At 43.2% G+C, this 6,000-nt stretch overlaps 1 long non-coding RNA gene across 1 annotated transcript in view; it reads right to left on the bottom strand.

The window, feature by feature from the left end:
• Window positions 1–6,000, bottom strand: part of LOC147251497 (uncharacterized) — a 78,403-nt gene continuing 72,403 nt past the window's right edge. Inside the window, exons 7-8 of the long non-coding RNA XR_015118958.1 lie at window positions 3,578–3,664; window positions 1–1,994 (exon numbers count right to left, since the gene is read on the bottom strand). This is a non-coding gene — a long non-coding RNA (uncharacterized LOC147251497). The remainder of the gene's footprint in view (window positions 1,995–3,577; window positions 3,665–6,000) is intronic.

Here is a 6,000-nt window from a genome sequence, read left to right as displayed (position 1 = left end):
ATAATAATAATAATAATAATAATAACAGCATTAGATGAACAAGGCACTTAATGGAGGGATGCTGCTGTACATAATCCCACCCCACCTGTGCTCACAGGCTGCCTAATGTTTTTTGCTCTCTCTGGAAAAGCATTCGTCATTTTGCAGGCAGCCAAACACCTCCTCCATGTTAATTAAATCTCTCACGGCTGCCGTTGAGCAGGAAGGCACATATATATGTGCACGTGTGTGTGTGTGTGTGTGTGTGTGTATATACACATACATGTGTTGGATTCTGAGATCCACTGATGGCTCGTTTTTATCCACGAAAAGAAATTCACAAGTAAAAAAAAAAACAAAAACAAAAAACAACGTGACAAACAGCAACGTTCGGGGATGGAATGCTCGAGTAAAAAGTGGTAGAGGAACAAAACAAACAGAAATACAAGCAACGTTTGTCTTTCGGCAAAGAAAAGTAAATGTTTGCGCCTCGGAACGAACTTCTCTGCATCGTTTCTTATTAACAAAATGAATCAACTCTTGACTAACGAACAGTAGCGCAGAAACAACTGCAATACACTGAGAGGGATCTGCCTAAAAGTCACATGGTGTTTGGATTTTCCATCTTGCAACTGCAGCGGAGCGGCACGATTAATCAGAATATAATGAAAGTATCATTATTTCCCACGGTAGTTTTCAAAAACGCAGGACGGCACGATGTTCGTTTAAAGGCTGTGTGTCAAAAACCCCTTTTTAATCAATTATTGCTGTGCTGCAGAGACGTCTAAACATGATCTCCCACAAACTTATGAGAACATCTTGGTGTGGTACGGAACCCCACAACAGTCACACCATCATCCTTGGGATGAAAATGAAAGTAGCGGCGTAAAAATGAACATTATCTTCCAATCATCACGTCCCAGTTCCAACATCAAATATTTCCCCAAAACTGCATCCTACGCGACACACGTACTCCGCTGTACACGTCGCTCTCTGCTGTTGTTAGGGTGTTGTGAGATCATTTCTTTCCCCGCTGCCTTTAACTCCAGTTTGCCTGACTGGTAACATGATGTCCTGAGGTCAGCAGGGGTCAGCAGGTCAACGGCAGAAGGCTGCAATTAATGGATCTCTCAATAAAACGGGAGCTAATATTACCAACTCCCTCTCTCTCTCTCTCTCCTTCTCTCCCTCTCTGAGTCTGACTTTGCCAGAGTGGAGAGGGAATTCCTTGTATAGCAGACAGCGCGGGGCAAACAGCTTGGCTCTTGAAATTACTTTCAGTAATGGGTTCAGGCTTCAAAAGTGGGAGCGCACTTTTAATTGACCAATCAAAAGGAAACAAAGCAGCCGATCTTCAGACACGCAGCAGAAATCCAATTGAATTTGTTTCATTTCCTGCCAGATCCATTGCCGTTTTGGAACGCTGGGCAGTACATCAGTGCAGTTGATTAAGAATATATCAAATAGCCAGCTACTTTGAGAGACTTTGTTGCACTGAAAATCAGATTTTCCTCTTTGATAGCATTGCATTATCCCTTTGGTAAGAAATTAAAAAAAAAAAAAAAAAAAAAAAAAGGAAACGGATTGAGAAATCCTAATTCAGTGATTTATGAATTCACTTTCAGCTCTTAAAAAGGATCAGATTACGTTTTCTACAGAATAAGAACGAATTCAATCATGACATCTACAGTCCAGATTTTCACTTAAAAGGTGTGTTTGTGCAGTACATTTACCCTCTGGACTCATTCCATGATTTATGACTCTTTAGACGTAGGTTGTTGAATGACATTCCCATCCAAGTGAGGAAACAGCTTGAATGAGGAAAGGGAGGAAGAACTGAGGGAGCAAACGTGACTGTACAGCAGTCACTGGTCACCATCAGTCACAGGGAGCCGCTGCAGCTGCTCCCAGTCACCGTCACTGAACCTGCTGGGCAGCGTTTGTCCATCAGGGGGCGTAAAACACTCTCAGTTGCAGATGAATACACTGATGTTGGGATGTCTCTCAGATTTCAGCTGGAAAGAAGCAAGTCAAAATGGCATGTAATGATATCCCGTCACAAACAAGTACCATTTGGTGGACAATTACTCAGAAGTAGCTGCAAATACATGAAAGGAAGTGGTATTAAAACTGCAAAATCCAAAGTCTTGTCAAGCGTTTCTGGTCAAGCAAACTTACTGCAATCATAAATTTAACAAGATTTTATTTTCAGGCAAATATAATCTAATTTCATCAAATCTTAGTAAAGCACAATTACAGACTTTACTTATTTCAACAACACCAAAAAAAACACACCCGTATTTTAAAATACGACTATTTGATGAAAATCAAGCCTCTTTTCTCTTTTTTAAGTGAAATGCTTTTTGTTGAGTGATTCTGTCATATAATAAGGACTATTTTATTCTTTTTTTTTTTTAAACAATACATTAACAATTTGTGGCAGAACCTTTGAGAGATACTTGAGGAGAGCAAATTTTCAAACCAGGAAATAATCAGTTCTGAAGTAAAAGGCCTTGATTCAAAACTTTACTCCGTTGAAACAAGGAGGTGTTCTGGCACAAATCACTCCACACTTGGCTTACGTCAATTTAGAAATACTGTGTGGCTACAACATATCCTCCCCTCAAGATCATCACCACGCTCCACTTTTCTTCATTGTTGGAGAGGAGAAATGCTTTATTTGGTCATTTTGGAGCCTGCAATTTGCGGAGCTGTTGAACAGTCCAGGCGGACTGCGTTTGGTCCGGACTGAGTGAGATGGTGAAGACACACCAGCCTGTTTGTTGGAACGCAAAATGCCAAAGTTGACAAATGTTTAAAGAAAAATAAAATGAAAGTCCTGCAGGTAAAAGACACCCACTACATCTTTACAAAACACGAGAGACTGAAAATTAGAACCGACCGGAAAAAAAAACCATGCCAGCAGTCGTGCATACGGTCGAAAACGAGCATGTAGACAAGCAGAGCCGGCAGGTGTCAGTCACTCTCAGCACGTCTACCCGTGGAACATTAATCTCTGCACTGCCTTTAATACATAACCCGCCTTGATCAGCCAGGAGCGAGACGGCGCGACACAAGCAAGTGTATTTATTCATTTCCATTCAAGGCTGAACCTAAAAAGACCTTAAGATTGACACCAACTATGAAGCTTTTCCCAGTGAGATTAAAAGTGTGCGGTATTTTATTTGTAAGTGCAATGATCACTGCTGTTGCTGCACACTCGTAGGACGATGGTTCACAACTCTCCGTAAGATGTCTCGTGGATGTACGGAGGAAAAATCCATCCGAAAAAAAAACCCATTCCTTTTGGAAACCAAATTTGTCTTCAAAATCCTTAAAAAAAAAAAAAAAGCAGCACGTTTTTTTAAATTGAGTGTCAGAGGAGACGAGTGACTGAATCTGTTGCTCTCACAAGGACGGCGAAGGCTGCTGCGAGCGGCTTGTATTTGATTTCACAGTGAGGTGGTAAACATGCTGGTCTCTTCCACATCTCTGTTGTTCTGACACGCTCAGCTGAGACAGAGCAGCTCTAAAGTGTCAGCTTGAGGATGTGGGAACTGCAGGTCGGCTTTCACACACGCAAACTTGCACTTCTCACCTTTCAGCCCGCGTTACCGGTGGATGTAACTCTAAGTGTCCCATTGCTGCTGCTGATCACATGCTGGCGAATCGTATTTATTGAGCCCTGGAAAAAAAAAAAAAAAAGGTGAATAAAATCAATACAGACATACATCGCTTTTTCACGATCCCGTATCAATAATCCAGCCTTTTTAATCAATATCTCTGTAGATTGTGTTAAAATAGTAACACTGCCCATATATGTCTTAGCAGCTTATCTCTGTTATTGTTCAGGAACATGCCATTAATTTTCAATGATACAATTTTGAATTACCGTATTTTCCACACTATAAGGCGCATCGGATTATAAGGCGCACCTTCAATGAATGGCCTATTTTAAAACCTTTTCCACATAGAGGGCGCACCGCATTATAAGGCGCATAGAATCTAAACGACTGTAGTGGCTGGGGTTGCGTTATGCATCCACTAGATGGAGCTGCGCTAAAGGGAACGTCAACAAAACAGTCAGATAAGCCAGTCGGTCAAACTTTATTCGTAGAATACAAACCAACGTTCTGACAACTCCGTTCACTCCCAAAACAAGATAGTGCATTCACAAACGGGGAGGGGAACTTTTCCCTGATTCAGTAAACACGTAAAAGAAACAGTCAATCAAACGCTAGTGCAATCACAATATAGTAACTCTCGAAATAGTGCAAACAACAATATCTAAATAACTCAACGTTGTCCAAATGTTAATGTCCATATTCACAATATCTCCCAAGCCTCGTTCAGTAGTAAACACGTGAAAGAAACACGTAAAGCTCACTCTTTCAGTTCATTCCTCATCCACGAATCCATCGAATTCTTCCTCTTCAGTGTCCGAGTTGAACAGTTGGGCGAGTACGGCATCCAACGTGCCCGGATCCGTCTCGTCAAAGTCGTCATTATCCGAGTCAGTGTTGCCGTTGTTGTCTGGCAGTTCAGTGACGATACCGTTTTTACCGCGACGCCCCCTGACTACGGTAGCCATAATGAACCAATATTGATCCACACATAAGGCGCATCGGATTATAAGGCGCACTGTCGGTTTTTGAGAAAATTCAAGGTTTTTGGGTGCGCCTTATAGTGCGGAAAATACGGTAAATAGTTTTGACTCCCTTTTTTCCTTGTATTTATTCGTGTATGGTGATTTGCCAGTTACTCGACTACCCAGGTGGGACACAGCAGGCTGGATATGGAGTATTGTGATATGTTTCATGTCGTATCGGATCACGATGTATCGTGACCCACATATTGTGATACGCAGCGTTCGGACCTCGCCTCTATGTTGGTTTATGGCCAACGTGGTTCGGCTCAAAACCGGATCGGTGAGGCGCCGGTTAGCTCGACATAACCAGAAAACCGGTTCAAGAACCTAATTTTCTTCCCTAACCAACAAATTCCCTGCGGTTTAAGCATCATGAAGGAATTTGATAAGAATCTAAAAAAGGCTTCCAATAGCTACGCTGGCCCGGAACAGTCCTCAGGATCCAGGATCTCCAGTCCGGGTCACCTCACCCTTGCAACTTTTCCACAAAATTTCCAAATGACGTCAAACTCTGCCCATCTGTCTCTAAAATATCCCGCTGACAAACACGCCTGGTGGCGGTCACATGACCAGGTGGTGTCAGAAACAAGGAGCCAGCTATTTACCTTATTTAAGTCCAACGGTCCAAACATACGCGCCATTTCCCTTTTTCTCAGTATGCTTCCTTCAACAACGTGATGTGATATCAATATGTAAAGCGTGGGCTCTCTCAGGGCTTATCATTCAGAACGATGGTTCCTTTGTCTGCTGAAATAGCATATGGCTATTAGAGCTGATGAATCCCGAGAGGTGGCTTTTATTAACTCCATCTCTTGTTGATAGGTGTGATGGCACCAGCGTTTTGAGGGCGGGACACTGCAGCTGCCGAGGCACAGAGGGGTTTCATGTCCCCACACTGGGAGCTAAACTTAGGCCCCGAGGATGTGAATAGGACCTCTCGCCCTCCTGCTCTCCGCCTTTCTCCCTCATAGGCCCATCAAGCCTGAAGGCCACCCTGTTGACACAGAGTAAATCAATGCTCCCTCCCCGCTCTGACGTCCCCTCACTGCTTGCCCATCAAGAGAAGTTGTCCACACATTGGATATTCCCCCTCCTCGGCCTCTCTCAGTCTTTATTATTTTAATTAATCAGGATCGCTGCACCTGTCTGTCAATTCTGCGGGTCGCCATTCCTCGCAAAAGTAATTAAAGTGGCTGGCAAGGCATGCTGGGGGTTTGGTTTGGGGCAGAGATGGCGGTGCAACGTTGACAAGATGAATCGGATACAGATGCCAGAGCTTTCATTAAATCCACTCCTCCCCTTTCGCTCTCAGCACCCGAAGCCTTCTTTGTGCTCAATCAGCAGTGGCCAGGTAGGGAAAGAGTTAATAAAGC

The sequence above is a fragment of the Aulostomus chinensis genome, chromosome 13 (genome assembly GCF_037954235.1).
Source record: "Aulostomus chinensis isolate RoL2024-O1b breed Wild chromosome 13, RoL_Achi_v1.0, whole genome shotgun sequence".
Taxonomy (NCBI): domain Eukaryota; kingdom Metazoa; phylum Chordata; class Actinopteri; order Syngnathiformes; family Aulostomidae; genus Aulostomus; species Aulostomus chinensis.
The sequence above is the reverse complement of the archived record's forward strand: the minus strand, read 5'-3'. Positions and strand labels throughout refer to the sequence as shown.